Genomic DNA, 15,224 nt, shown 5'->3' with positions numbered 1-15,224 from the left:
ACAGCACCACTATTGTGATTTTTTAGCCAGAGGTGCAAGAAGCGCCAACAAGGAACAAAAAAAATATGACAGGAGAGTGATGTTTAATTGTAAAGGCCATAATAAACATCTGTGTTTGTGCATGGATAGAGGGTAGATAGATAGAGAAGGCAGGCATAGCAACCAGAACAACTCTCTGGGTAGGAATAGGAGAGGTTATAAAGCCTGCCTTATGGATCTATCACTCCTGGCTCCCTCTGAACTTCAGCTGGGATGCTTGTGCCCAGTTCCAGGGCTCCTCTGTTCCATGCATCTGTCAGTCTCCTCAGCCTGACTTCCTCTTCTATGCTGGAGGAGATAGAGTTCACACATCTGTTAGCAATGTGCATGCTGTCTCTACAAGTGGTGGCCCTACTGTGGTGACCATCAGTAAAGGAGAGGTCGTAGTTAATGGTTTTATTATGTATATGTGTTATGAATTCAGTCACTGGGCAACATTATGGGAACTGGACAAAAGGAGAAAAGGAGCCATCAGTGGCTTCCTGATTTTGCTCTATCCCAGCAACTTCTACTGGAAGTTCTTTGAAAATAATTCGTCTTCCATTTCAACTGAGTGAAGCATTACAGGCACTACATTAATGTATTCAATTACAGCCATGTTGGAATTCAGCCAGGACGATGTGCCAGACACTCCTGCTATTTCTAACTCAGTCAAGAGACCAGTCTTGACCTCAAAATACAGAGATGGATGCACTAATACACAGTTCTCAACACATCATGTTATTCCCATAGGTTTAGGAGCAATACCATAGGTCAGTGCTCTATTAAGCACCTTGCTGCCCTAGAGATGTCTCCTGTATGGTGCAGATGAAAACAAAAGCACTGAAGGGAAAAAGCAGCACTCAAAGCTGAAGAGTTGGTGTGGCTATGAAAAGCTGACTTGTTGACAGCATCAGGGTTGCAATGAGTGTTATCCTAAATCCATGACTTTCCAGTCACTTACAGTAACATGTCTTCACTGGCTACCGATCTGGCTGGGTCTGGGACACATGTGAAACACACAGACAGAAAAAAAAAAATGATCAGGATAACAAGGATAATGATAACAAAAGCTATACAAACAACAAAAAATAAAGGCATTCTGCATGGTTCGAAATTTCAGGGTTTTAGCTGCATGCCAAAAAGAAAAGGAAAGTTGAATGTGGTTGAACTTTTCATGAAGAAATAATACCCTAAAAGTGTCATTTAAAAAATGTTATGTATTTTGATATTTGGGAGTTGGAATAAATCATTTTACACTGACAGATCACAACAAGCCCTCATCACCTGGGGTTTCTTTGTTCAATATAAAAACACCTTTAGAAACCTATCTTTTGGTCTGGCTAAGTTTGGCTTATATAAACCCAGCATCTAATGGAAAAAAAAAAATTGTTCCAGACAAATGAGCTCTATCCAGACCCCTGAGAAGTTTCTACAGTTTAATATGAAGTTTATAATGTGATATGGGCACTCACTTGACAGAGGCAGAGATTTGTGAGCCATTAGTAAGAGACCACATCATACACTCAACACAGACCAATTCCCTTCCAACAGTGAAAGCAGGAAATAAATGACAAATGTGTGATAGAGCAGGGACTAGAGACTTTAACTGCTCAAATGGTAATGCACATTCGAAAAGTGAGCTGGAAAGAAGTGCATCTGAGAAATATCAAGCATCCCAAAATCTTCCTCCTTCTCAAATCTATTGAAGGACTATTTTGTTAATTACTGCCCATGAAAGAGTATTTTAATTGTATATTTTTAAACAATGCTTTTATACCAGAAAATAGTTAGTGATGAAGGAAGAGAAGATAGCTTAGATAAAAGTGTTTAAATATGTTTCAAGTTGTAAGAAAATCAGACTTAAGGTGATGAAGCAAAGGGACAGAAGGAAAGCAGCTGTCCATGGTGCCGTGGTTACAAGCGAGACTGTAAGACTTACAGAATGAATTATGACATAACAAATAGCAATCAGGTGAAGGGGAGATAAATAATGAAACAAATAGGAGTAAAAATAATTTGGTGGAAACCATCATAGTCAGAAGAGGAAGAATGGAAAAAAACACTGCCCAAAAATTAGTGTAACCCATTGGAAAATTTGTCAGCAAAACTTGGTGTATGGAGAAGACTGATACTCTTCATCTGCAGAATGCTGTTAGCCCAGTGTCTTCAAGATCGAATACCACACTATAAATACCAACATCTGATCTGATTGAAGATGCTCATAGCAGTCACACATCACGTGTTTTTCCTCTGTCATTCTCCATCTGAGACTCTAGCCTCTTACTAATCCTGCTATTTAACGTGCATTACATGCACATGCATTACCAGACTAAAGCATTCAGCAGCTGAAAGATTTCTTCCAAACAGCCAAAGAAGCTTGCTTCAGATGAACATATTTGTTTGAAATAAGCATCTCTACCACTCTGAGCATTTTCAATGGCAAATAAGCATTAATCACAGACAAATAACTGATGAGATTCCCCCTCTCTGACTTAAGATTCTGTAATTTAAAGACTCAGAAAAATGATCTACACCTCTAATGCAAGAACTGAATCCAGACATGTTTTCTTGAATGTTTTTTTTCTTATTCTTGCACCATAGTCACCGTGAATAAGAAATAATAATTGAGAAGGACCCCTAAACATCTTATTTCAACTTTGTTATCTGAGATCTACAGGGGACAGTTCCATAAGTTTTGACCTCAGCATTTCCCAGACACAAAGATGGATAGAAGAATGTAAAAGACAACATAATGGCAGTACTGTCAGCCAAGCCCTGTAGACAATAAGAGTGTGAGAAATGCTGATGGGGTTTCAGAAGCTTGAAAAAAGTCCTATAAAATGTCAGTAAAATGTTTTAAAAAAGAAAAAAAAATGAATATGACAGGCATAAAAATCTAGTAAGATGAAGATCTGTTGAAATATAAAATGCCATTTTTCATCAGAGATCAAGCTAAGCTTAGTCTACATGTATTTTTCTTACAACAGCACACTTTTCCTGTTTCACACTTGGTTTGCAAGTGTAATAGTTAGTTTATGTAGTTTTCTGCCAAAAAAAAATGCCCAGCAAGCTGCTTTTTCAGCTTGGGAATGCAATAAAAAATGCTGTTTACCTATCACACATTTTTAAGCTGTTGAGTTTTTTAACTAATAATAAAAAGTGTCAATTATATTTTTAGCTGAGGAAACATGGTCCTGACCCCATTCAGGTTATCTCTTCTGTCAGTTACTGTTCCCTGTCAGTGACACATTAGTGCCAGAGCTGGGGGCAAATTTCAAGTTCATTTAAGTTCACCCAGGAAATGTAAGACTAAAAGTGGTTAGAATTCTAAATGTGGGATAAAAACTTATGACACCAATGTTGTTTTTTTTTTAAAGGACTGATTATTTTAAAAACAATTTCTGCTTTTCAACCCAGAAATCTAAATGCTCCACTCTAGTATGTGAAGTCTAAAGTCCATCAGGTGAAAGGAAAGGACCTTTCCAGACCTCCTGCATGGTCTCATCTGGGCAGAGTAGTTTGAGGTAATATTGTTTGGTCTCCCAGGAATTGGTTTGCTCTAGACATTGGCAGTGATCTCCAGAAAAACTGATAAATTCTTATTCTGAACTGATACAGCACCCAAACTGCTGAAGATGAATGACCACCTACTAGCACCAATGAGAGGCTGCATGGTTTGAACCACATGCACGAGTGTGATGATCGCTATATGCAGGAGTACACATAACTATGATAAATCATAGGACTCAAATGAATTTTCCAGACACTTACCAAGAAGGAATGCATCCATTCAGACCTGAACTTCTGAGTACACAGATGGGTTTGGTTTCCCAGCTGTTTCTGCAACCACATAGCATGTGTTAGCTACAAGTGTGTTGTGTGAATACACAATCTACTGTTAGTAATAACAGCTTGATTCTGCTAACAGGTTATTCCTAAGAAGTACTAGCTGTGAACTGCCCCAACTCAGTCCCCTGCCAGGAAAAAGGGGGTTTACAACTGTATGAACAGCTGCGGTAAATTTTCTATTCCTAGGAGGTGATGTTTGTGCTTTATCAATTCCATGTGTTTGCATCCCAGTAATACCTAGAAGCCACAGCCAACACAATGTCCTGGTATGCCTAACAGGCAGCATAAAACAAAGACACGACCTCTCCTGAAAATATTATGTTTAAAAGCAAATAAGATCATGAAAAGGTAGGAGTAGGTACAATGCAATGAAACGTCTGATTAAAAAAAATGTGACTGAAACATCAGATTCTTGAAGATCCCTACCTATCCATACCACTGCCCATATTTGTTTGTTAATACCTAACAAGGAAGATTATCAAAATTCCAGGACTGTCCTTCCACTTTCATTTCCACCAGTGACAGCATCAGTTAAAGCAATTGACTCACTCGCCCCTCCTTCTACTCAGTCATCTTTAATATGAATGAACTCTCTGGAATGGTTCACTCCATGGGCAAAAGTTGGGGCAGGCTTTTGATGCTCTTCAGACATTTACAAGTGGCAAAACCAATCTCTGCATTCAGACACAGGGTTATTGGTGAAGAGGAAACATCTAATCAGGAGGAGAAAAAATACACCATATTTATATATCTATGTAAATTAACAGCAGTCATAAGTCAACTTATACAAAGAATTTTCTTGGTTTCTGTGCTTGCATGAATTTTTAATATTCCTTATAGCTTGGCAAATCTCATTTGAATGGCATTATCTTTGCACAGGCTGTCTGCTTTGTAAAGTCTCTAAAAACCTAACACTTCCATGGGGAGAAAAGTAATTAAAAATTAAAGAATAGGTCACAATATACATCTGTAACCTGATCCTGAAAGATATTTTCATGCAGCTTTAATACTGATACAACTGCCCTTGTAACTTAAGATCCTCAAATTCATGCAAGTTACCAGATATCCCTAGCCTGCTTTTTCCTAGTACTGGTGGGGCTCTTCATTTGACAGGGTATCTCTTACTGAGAGTTTTCTCAAAATCAATATCACATGCTCAGCAACTTCATTCCCCAGTGACCTCAACAGCATATAGCATCCCAAGGACTAGTTGTCTTTGTAGTCCAATTCCATCTTTGTGGCAAAGATATAATTATGTTCAGCAGGAAACATGGCAGATAGGTCAAATTTTGGCAGTGATGACTCAAAAAGTATACTGTAGGCATTCAGGAAAAAATAGAATTGTGGGAGGGCTTTATGTGTACCACTGCTTTTGGAAATATTTTCACTTCATAAAGATGTTAACATACAAGTCTTCTCAGACATTGCACCTGTAGTTTCTTCTTTGTCTGATGAGTGCACACAGGCATTAAAAAATCATGGGCATTAACTTCTCTGGTAGCAGACTTGATGAGCAGATAGACCATCCAGTGACCACATCACATTTAATTATTAAATCAGTTGAGGTACCTATGGTCTGGGAGGAGACAAACACTGCTCTGTCTTGCCCAGCCCTGGCTCTACATCTCTCCATCACTGCTGTTTCATCACAAAAATCATGGCACTAATGGGTGTGAGGATCCACAGGATGGTCAAGAGCTTGCTCTGGTGGCCCTAACACACAATTCCTTAGGTTAATAGAGTGTGTTTCAAAGAAAGTTAACACAATACTTCCTGTATTAGTGATGATTAAGAGCAATAAACTAGTAGTTCAGGTTGTTGGTTTGGGGGGTGGGGAATAAAGTTTCCTAGTTGACACCCAGAGAATGATGCCTTCTATCTTTCTTGGCTGTTTACACAATCACTTCCTGCTTCTTGCCTCTGGACATCAATGAACTAGTGTTGTTTCCACCACAGAGCTCTGTTGCTATTGAAACCGTTTGCTGCCTGGCTCACCTGTCTCCTCTCTAGGCTTCCAGCAGCTTAGAGCACAGCTAAACCTTTGATCTTGATAGGAGGAGGATGGACTAAAACTCAGACAGCCTCAATTCTATTCTATTCTGGCTTCTTTCTAGGTCTCAGACTTCACATCTGGAGTATATGGATGTTAGATTCCCCTTCACATAACAGGAAGTTCTTGTTTGAAAGATGATGATATATTGATATGAGGTATAGACAAAACAAACAAACAAAAGACTCCGGATTTATTCAGAAGAAAGACAGCCTTGCTCGAAATTCTCAGCTGTGTAAGGCAGCAGTGAATAAGGAGAGTGTGTGCAAGACCACATATCCCAGTACTATGCCCTTTAGTGGATCTAGCCCTGAGTTGATTTTGGTCTCAGTTCTATCCAGGCTGTTATCCTGCACACAGCAGGAGGATTCTGGCTGTCAAAAGCTCACTTGTTATCCCTCCATGGAGCCATTAACTTACACAACCAACTTGCACAGAAGCATCCTTTCACTCTTCAAACACTGAGCATGTTCTACTTAGTATTTATAAGCCAAGCCAAATTAGTAACAGATTTGAAATATAATTAACTCTCACCAGATGTAGCATTTTTTGTTTTCATCTGAGCATCATCCAAAAAGCTGAGAAAATTCTGCCCTTGAAATAGTCTTCTCTTGAAATATCAACAAAACTTGGCAAAAGCATATGCAGGCTGATTTAGTCAATGGTAAACTCTTTTGATCAGAATTAACAAAGGGAATCACCTTTCTGAAGCATGTGGAGTGGCTTCAGAAAATAAAAATCTGATATGAACAGCCAAACAGTCACTGCCATTGGAGATGAATTATTAAACAGATTAACATCTCTTAACAGTGAACTTGCAGGAACACAGACACCAGGGAAACACACAGTCCATTTAATTTGGGGTGCAGAGCAGAACAGAAAGACATGAGCTCTTGGAAGAGTTTCTCTAGAGTTGAGCCAGCTGGAAATTTCCTTTTGTTTTCTCTTAAAAAATATTTTTCCCAATAAAAATACTCAAAGGGAAAAAAATGGAAAAAAGTGTGGGAGGCAGAAACGTAGCCCTGCCACCTAAGGGCTACTGATGATTTGTTCTTCCTCTTTGGATGCCCTCGTGGAAAACTTCATGAAAGCCTTGCACATTTCGGTTTACAGATGACATGGGTCACTTACTCCCAATTTCCCAGCCCAGCGCCCAGAGACTGGCTCGTGCCAGTTGTAGGCTCTGTCCCTCATGTTCATTTTCAGTTGCTGTAATTCACTGAGGTAAGCCAAGAGTACATAAGTTCAATAGCTTCCAGCCTTGGGAAAGCAATGGGTGCTGCTGGCTGGCAAGGAAGGTGGGCAATGCTGAGGTTTCTGCAACTCCCCACCTGCCAGAGTCCTGTTCAGGAAGATAACTGGATGCTCAAGTATGTTCCTGCACTCAACCCTCAGAGAATGTTGGAAACACATGGGTTTGGAAACAAACACACTGGAGATGCATGTCTGGAATGCATTTAGAGCTGCACATCACAGTCCTTGAGCAATGGACAAGAAAATATAGTAAGAAAGAACAGACTCCCACCACAAATGTCCTTTCTGACTTTAAGAATTAATTAAGCTTCCATCATCCAAAGCACTGCAGAGACTGACATGATTGGTAGAGCAGATACCTGGTTATACTTGGCTCCAGTTCAGCTGGTCTCAGATGGGAAGAGAAGCACTTACAAACTGCATCAATATCGCTCCAGAAACACAGATGGACCCCTTAAAACTTTCAGACACCTTGAAATCAAACACCGTTAAGGGATGATAAAACATGAGGATAGCTCCTGCCATGAGACCAGGACTGGGTTACAACTTTTTAACCCACAGTATCCTGAGATCATAATGACAGTCTCACTGCCTAATTACTAATCTCGCTGAGCACACTTAGGACATAATATGCTTTCTCAGTTACTAACATGAAGTTTGCAGGACCATGACAAGTATGTGGGTATGGCCAGTAGCAAAGGATACTTGTGTTTTATCCTGCCACATGTATTCAATAGAAAGGCTACAGCTATTTTTCAGTACTAATCCTCTGTGTCAGCAGGTGCTGACCTCGTTATTGGAAGAGTGACCAGGAGATGAGCAAACAGCCATAAATGGAAAAGGGGGCAAGTTCTGTAAGCTGCTTTCTTTATCTGTAATTCTGCTCGACACTCAGGAGATACCAATGTCTTATAGAAATCCTGTCAAGTGTTTGTGACTCTCATCTCAACATCTTGTTGATTACACTTGTGAAAGGTAAAAAAAGAAAAGAGAAGAGAAGAGAAGAGAAGAGAAGAGAAGAGAAGAGAAGAGAAGAGAAGAGAAGAGAAGAGAAGAGAAGAGAAGAGAAGAGAAGAGAAGAGAAGAGAAGAGAAGAGAAGAAAAGAGAAGAAAAGAGCCTTCATTTTGACTTTAAATGCCACAAGTAATGCAATGTGACATTTCTGGTTTTAGATCTGACTTTGCCATTTCATACATACTGCGCTGTCTGGTTTTTAAATCCTTTCTCATGTAAGTAGAATTCTGTGAAATTAATGTAACGTCATTGATCCAATCTTTGAAGCTATTAGTGACTCACCCTTCTCCCCTTAACATGTTTCTCATCACTAGTAAGCAATGTATGGCCATTGGTACAGTTGCGTTCTAGTCCCCAAATCGATTCTGGGGGGATTTATGCCACTTGTTGGCATTTTCCATGCTTTGTTTACTGCACCTACATCCTGTAAAATGATGACAGCAACGCTCAAGTTGCTTATATCTCTAGTTTTCTAATAAGTCCACAAACACTCACAATAGACCTTAAGTATATGTTTACAGAGCTCCAAGCAGATGAGGCCATGATCTCCACTGGATCCTGGAGGCATTGCTGTTATAGAAAATATAATGTTATTGCACTGCCTGTGGGGGTGTTATTTCTCACTGAGAGGTAAAAGACTTATGAAAACTGCCTGGATTGTTGTTGTTTTCTTTGTCTGCATCTTGCACAACTACCTCTTCACACTGTGCAAATACATTCTGAATATAATATTCCCAGGCACAAATGACTAAGAAATTCTGCCAGCATATTAACCTTCGATCTGCAGCTTTCCATTTCTCCTCTACACTTATTACTCCTCAAGGTCTGGTAGGTAAGCACTCCTTACCAGTTCACCACTGATTAAACCCATGCCACTGTGCTCCTATGAAGCACTGAAATTGGTACCAGTGGAGCAGCAAAAGGAAGCAACAAGAGAAAATTTCAGCTGCATAGTGAGTTTCTTTGGGCTAAAAATTAATATCCAGGTTAATGCTACAGAAGATCACTTGCTTGTCTTATTGAAAAATTGGACTGGATAAAGTCATGGAAAATGTATCAGAAAACTCTGTTCCTGGAGGATGGACTAGGAGAACAACCAGGTTTTTGTGAAATCTGATCCTTGCTGATCACTGTCTCCTTTCTCTCTCCAAAAATGTGAAACAATGCCACACTTTCCAGAGGAAGACTAGGAGTAAAAAAATAATATTAAAAAAAAAAAAGTGAGATAATCAAGAAAATGCCTTTTTCTTATAACAAGAAAAAGCTGTCCAGTAAGCAACTGGGAAAAAAAGTTTCTGAGAGTGACTTGAACAAAAATAAGATAAGTGTATCGTGTATCCACTGGGCTCATTTAGTACATTTATTAGCTATGATTCCACTGTCTGCACGGAATTGTTCCTGGTTTACCTCCAGCATAATTTAAAAGGCTTGATGACAAAGGTAATGAGCCTTGGAGACATTTTTACCTACACAGAATCCATATGCCATTTTTTGATCTTGCTACTCATACTTAATGACATACTTAAAACCAATGAGGGGATTAAAGGCTGGACCTTATTTAAAACAAAAATAATTGGATCCCTACCTTGGTATCTTTTTTTTTTTTTTTTTTTTTCTGGTGTTATGAATAAAGTTACTGCTCATCAGTTAAACATGCATGATATGAGCAGGAAGAGCAATGCTTGCTTCATCCAAAGCAAATGTGGCTTCAGACTTAATGTTGTGCAAACTGAGCTACATTGCTTCCAAAGCAAACTTGGAGACCAGTGTGTTCCTAAACTGAAGAGCAATGGAGAATGCATTCTACAGTTATTTTAGTGACTTTGTGTGTGTTCTGGCAGCTCCGTTCCAGAGAAATTAGCTACACAGAAGTATGAAGATCAAGCAAGCTGTTTCCCAGTGTATTCTATGGTGCCTCCTTGGGAGGGATGGGAATGCTGGATGCTTAGTTAATGCACATAACTAAAACTTAATTCAGTAAAATGCTTATTCTAAGTTCAACTGTAAACATACATGTAAGATGTTTACAGTAATGCAACGGAAGAGCTTCAAACTAGCATTAAGGAGAGCTGAAGTGAACAAGACACCTGGTTCAAAGGAAGCCTTGCTTCTATTCAAGGAGCAGAGAAGGAAGAAGTGTAGGAAGGGGCTTTCAATTTGGCCAACCATAGGTTTTTAATTCTTTTTGAAATTAAACCCTATAAATCAGTGTTTCTCCTCTTACAATTATGGGGCCCAGTTTTGCTATTTAAAAGTAACCCCCAAGTGCTCTTGGAAAATTTATAATCGGAATCTCAATTTAATCTGCTCCCACAGGTCTGCCAGAATCTCCCCAACACTTTTTCACTGGAAGTTGTTTTTTTTTGTTGGAAAGAGTGCAATGTAACAGCTGCATCAGAAGCACTGAGAGGTGTTGACATCTGTCTGGGGAAAGGTGCAGACAGAAACAAGTTGTTGGAGATGAGAAGGGTACACCAAACCAACAGTAGTGTGCAGTGTCAGTGTAGGGATCATTTAGGGTCCATCAGTTAGAGATCTATCACTTTCCTTTACTTTTCATATCATTTCCATGTCCAGGGCTTCCTTTCCACGTGTGCGTGGTATGGCTCTCCCACCAGTATCATGGATGAGATCCTACAGGGCACAGATAAACAGAGAAGCTGTCTGCTTCCTATTCCTCAATAAGCACATATGGGCAGAAGTCTCCTTTTAACTCCAGCGTGGCAAATTTCACCCAGACAGCTCATTGCGTTTCACGTGTGGGCGGTAAAGTCATCTCCTGCTCTTCTCAGCTTCTCATGAGCTCAGAATGACGACTCAGTTCTCGACCTTCAGTCGGCAGATGAGAAGTGAGAAGTAGGTGACAATAAGCAGAATTGCCTGCCAAGCCCTTGTACAAGGGCCTTTCCTTAAATAGGCTTTCTCTTCAGAAATAAAAGGTTCCTCAGAAAATAGGAAACTTCTGCCCAAAGATACTCTTCAACATCACTAAATAATGCCTTGAGGTCGGTAAAGTTCAGTATTTTTCAAACTAACCAGCAGGATTAATCCCTGCTCTTAGAGATGTACAGATAACTAATAGAAAAGTGTAGAAAAGGTGAAACCATACTCTTAAGATATGAAGAATGATAGGACAAGAGGCAATGGACTCAACTTTCACTGTGGGAATCCCAAATTAGGTATATGGGATTTTTTTTAAACCACAAAGGCGGTCAAAAGCTGGTACCAGGACCCAGATAAATGGCAAAATCTCCATGCTTGGAGATTTCACAGCTCAGCTGGATTTGACTGATTTACCTGCTCTACAGGGACCCACCCATTCTGAGTGGGAAGGCAAGACTCAATGACCTCCAGACTTTCCCTCTAACCCAAATTATTCTACAATCCTGTGATACTTACAGTCACGTACCTTGAAATCAGGACTTTTTTTTCTTGCAGCAATGTAACATGGAGGTTTGCAACCTGAAATTTAAATTGTGCAATTACTCTTTGCAAGGAGCTGTGAAACTACCTGATTAATATGTCAGAGCACTACTAATTCTTTTACGTACATCACTGTGGTATAGATATATTTTGTATTGCCATGTAATTTGGGGAAATACATTTCCACTCCCAATTACTCCTAGTTTAGGTAAAGGAAAATAACAAGAAAGAGACCAAGTGAATTCTCCACAACATGCAGCACACAGGGCTAAAATCTCAGTCTATAGTGTTGAACCTTTAGATGTTTAAACACAGAATATCAGAAATCAAACATAACATATACATCTGAAAGTGCCAAATCCAAAAAACTATCCTTTATTTTTACATTTACTCTAGGCAAAGCACTGAGCACCTTCCACAGATTCTCAAGATTTAAAGGGTAGGTAATACAAATTACTGTGGAAAAATCAGTAATATGGCACAGATTTTGCTGCAAGGGAAGTGAAGATGCCTTTTGCCCCATCCCTCATTGGGAACCTTCCCATATAAGACTTGTATGTCCTCAAAAACTGCCTCTTTTAGCCATCCCCAAGCCTGGTGCTGCAATTTTCAATGTGCCATTTTGACCTTTATTCCCTTTTCATGACAGAAGTCTGAATTCATTACACACCACTCTAGAAGAGGCTTACACTGAATATGAGAGCTGTCTGCAAGGCTGTCCATGTATCTTCTCTGTGCTGGAAATTAAAGGTGCTTAGCTAGATGCCCCAGCTACCAAGGGTGATGTCTCCTGCTCCTTCTATATATGACCAGCCAAGCCCACTGTTAGGCCTTTTGGTCTGCAACTCAATTCAGTGGGGTACAGGAGGGCTTACTTCTTTCTCTGTGTATAAAAGGACAACCATTGTAAAGAAATAGTAATTATGGTTTGTCACTTGTCTGGTTTTGTGTTTCAATATAGGGAGGTAAGTAGGAGGTAGAGGTGGAAATGACAGATCTAAATGGGAACTCTGGGTATTAGCATCTCTGAATTACCATTGTCATCACTACTGTGTGGCCATGGAAACAATAAGACAAGTGCCTGGGCATTTCTATGGCGAAGAGCAGACAGGAAGACAACATGCAAACATCTCTCAAGTGTTTCATTGCTGAAGCAACTGTGATTTCCCAGATCCAGTTCCCTCTGACATGTGCAGAGGAGAAAATGAAACCCCCAGGCCCCCCCAGGGTTTCCACGCAAATATCTGCTGTGACATTCCAGGCTTCAGGCTGCCCAAATGTATGCCAGCAGCTTCAGAGTGAGACTTAAGTAATATTAGTTATAATATTGTCAGTCTTAGATTCATAGAAAATCCTGAGTTGGAACAGTTCCCCAAGTATCATTAAGTCCAGCTCCTGGTTCCACACAGGACCATCCAAAATCCCAACCCTATGTCTGACAGCCTAGATCCAAGCACTGCTCAGATTGACTGTTGTCCAAGGCACCCTAAAATTGTTGGCACATACAAATCTAATGGCACTCTGGTGTGTGCACCAGTCTTAACAGCTGCAGCGCTTGTTAAGCACCTAAACATATTTAATCAGCTAAGTGAGAACCTTCCACGAGAACTCTGTAACATCTCAAAGAAAAAAGTGACCCCCTGAGGACTGCAATCCATTCAGAACACCTGGAGGATACTTGCTATACTTGAACAGCATGGGCCAAAGGCCATCACCTCTCAAACTGCAGCTGAAGGATGAGAATTGCCGATGGTATTTGAACCCACTATGTCAGCGATGTGCCAGAGAAACAAGTCACAAGAAACAAGAAACATAAATGCACTTGTTCATTATTAATCACAATACTGAACTTAAAGAATGAGAAGGAAATTATCTATTATCTGTGAAAGGTATTTATGAAAACACCTTTTTTTTGCTTTACTATCTTATTTAGAGAACTTCAGCTAGATGTTACTGCCAGCTTAGATAACTTCAGGGAGCACTTGGAAAGGCTCAGGGTATCCCACACTGTTTACTACAGAAAGAACACAGTTATGTGGATGCATGGACTCACATAACTTTATGGTAATAGCACGAATAACTCAGCTAGTTGTGGTAAAATTTTACTACAGAACATTTCTGGCTAATAAGTAAATCATTTTAAGAAATGAAAATGTTAGATCTATATTAGCGCACTGGGCATACAGAAGCGTGATGAGCAACAGGGAAATTATTGTTGCAGGCACTCTACTACTGCTTTTTCTGCCATTAGTCCAAAAGTTTCCCTCTAGCTTTCCAGGGAACAGCACTATCACACACTAGTCTCCTGTCTGATAACCATAGAATGCCCAGCAGCCTGCAAATGCTGCTTATCAGCTTCAGACAACAAGAAGCTTCAATTCATAGTGATCAGGAAACATTTCTGGGAAATGCAAAGGTTCTCTGATGGCTGTTCCCACCATCATTGATTGTTGAAAGGGTTGGGAAACTTTGTGACCAGTAATATTTAATGTGTAAAAGGGCTACTCCAAAAGTAATGTCTCCTATTTTTGGTGGATGCCCCATCCCTGGAGACATTCAAGATCCAGAACGGACCAGACTCTGAGCAACCTGATCTAGGTGTCCTTATTCATTGCAGACGAGTTGGACTAGATGACTTCTAAGAGTCCCTTCCAACTCAAACAATTACATGATTCTATGATTTTACAATATCAGAGGCAGATGGTAGTGGTTTGGCAGCAGAGGTTGTTGTAGATTCTCTGGAGATAAATAGGAGGCATTATTTTTGGAGCGACCTATAGGCATTATGATAAGGATAGTCAAATCTCTTCCTTTGGACTATTTATCCTGGAACTGGGAAGAAAACTCTTTCCACTTATCACCACATACCTGGCTACACATTAGGGAAATTCTTCAGTATCTAGAAGAATAATCTACAGCTGGGTTTGATGAATTGGCCAAGGACACCAAAACATATTCTCCCATTCATCAGCATACACCACTGCAAGATGTGCAAGATGAGTTTACATCGTTAGTAAGAAAAATTAAGGAAACATGACAGTCCTGCTAGGAAAAACAGCCCTCATGTCTCCTCCTACAAAAGACTCTGTTCATTTGGCCCCGGTACTGCAAAAATTAATCTGTCTCTTGAAAAAATGAGATTGCACAGATTCTCGCTGGCAGCACACAACAAAGCATTGTAATCCCCTGTGTCATTCAGTTGGAAAAAAAATCTGACTGGTAGCAAGGCGAATTTCCTTTGTCTACAAGTAAAACATTCTGCCATGGCATTTGCAGTGGGTTGATCTATTATCAAAGTAAAAATTAATTCCTACACATTGTTAACAAAATAGTATGCATTTTATTTTGCCTACAAACTGCCAATTATGTGATTCACGGGAATTATTGTATGTCACAGAGTCTTGCTGTACAAAAATAGCTTTTCATTCAGTGTTTCTTTCCAGATTCCACATGTTGTGAGTGCTCCAGATATCCAGCCGCCAGATATTCCCCAGTGCTAAGTAAAGATTTATAAGCCCTTTTCTTTGCTGTGTTTTAAAATGCACTTAGACTGAACATGAACAAAACTTGAAATTTGGTGTCTCAGCAACTTGGGCAGCAGAGGTAGAATTG

This window comes from Gallus gallus, chromosome 1 (assembly GCF_016699485.2).
Source record: "Gallus gallus isolate bGalGal1 chromosome 1, bGalGal1.mat.broiler.GRCg7b, whole genome shotgun sequence".
Taxonomy (NCBI): Eukaryota; Metazoa; Chordata; class Aves; order Galliformes; family Phasianidae; genus Gallus; species Gallus gallus.
The sequence above is the reverse complement of the archived record's forward strand: the minus strand, read 5'-3'. Positions refer to the sequence as shown.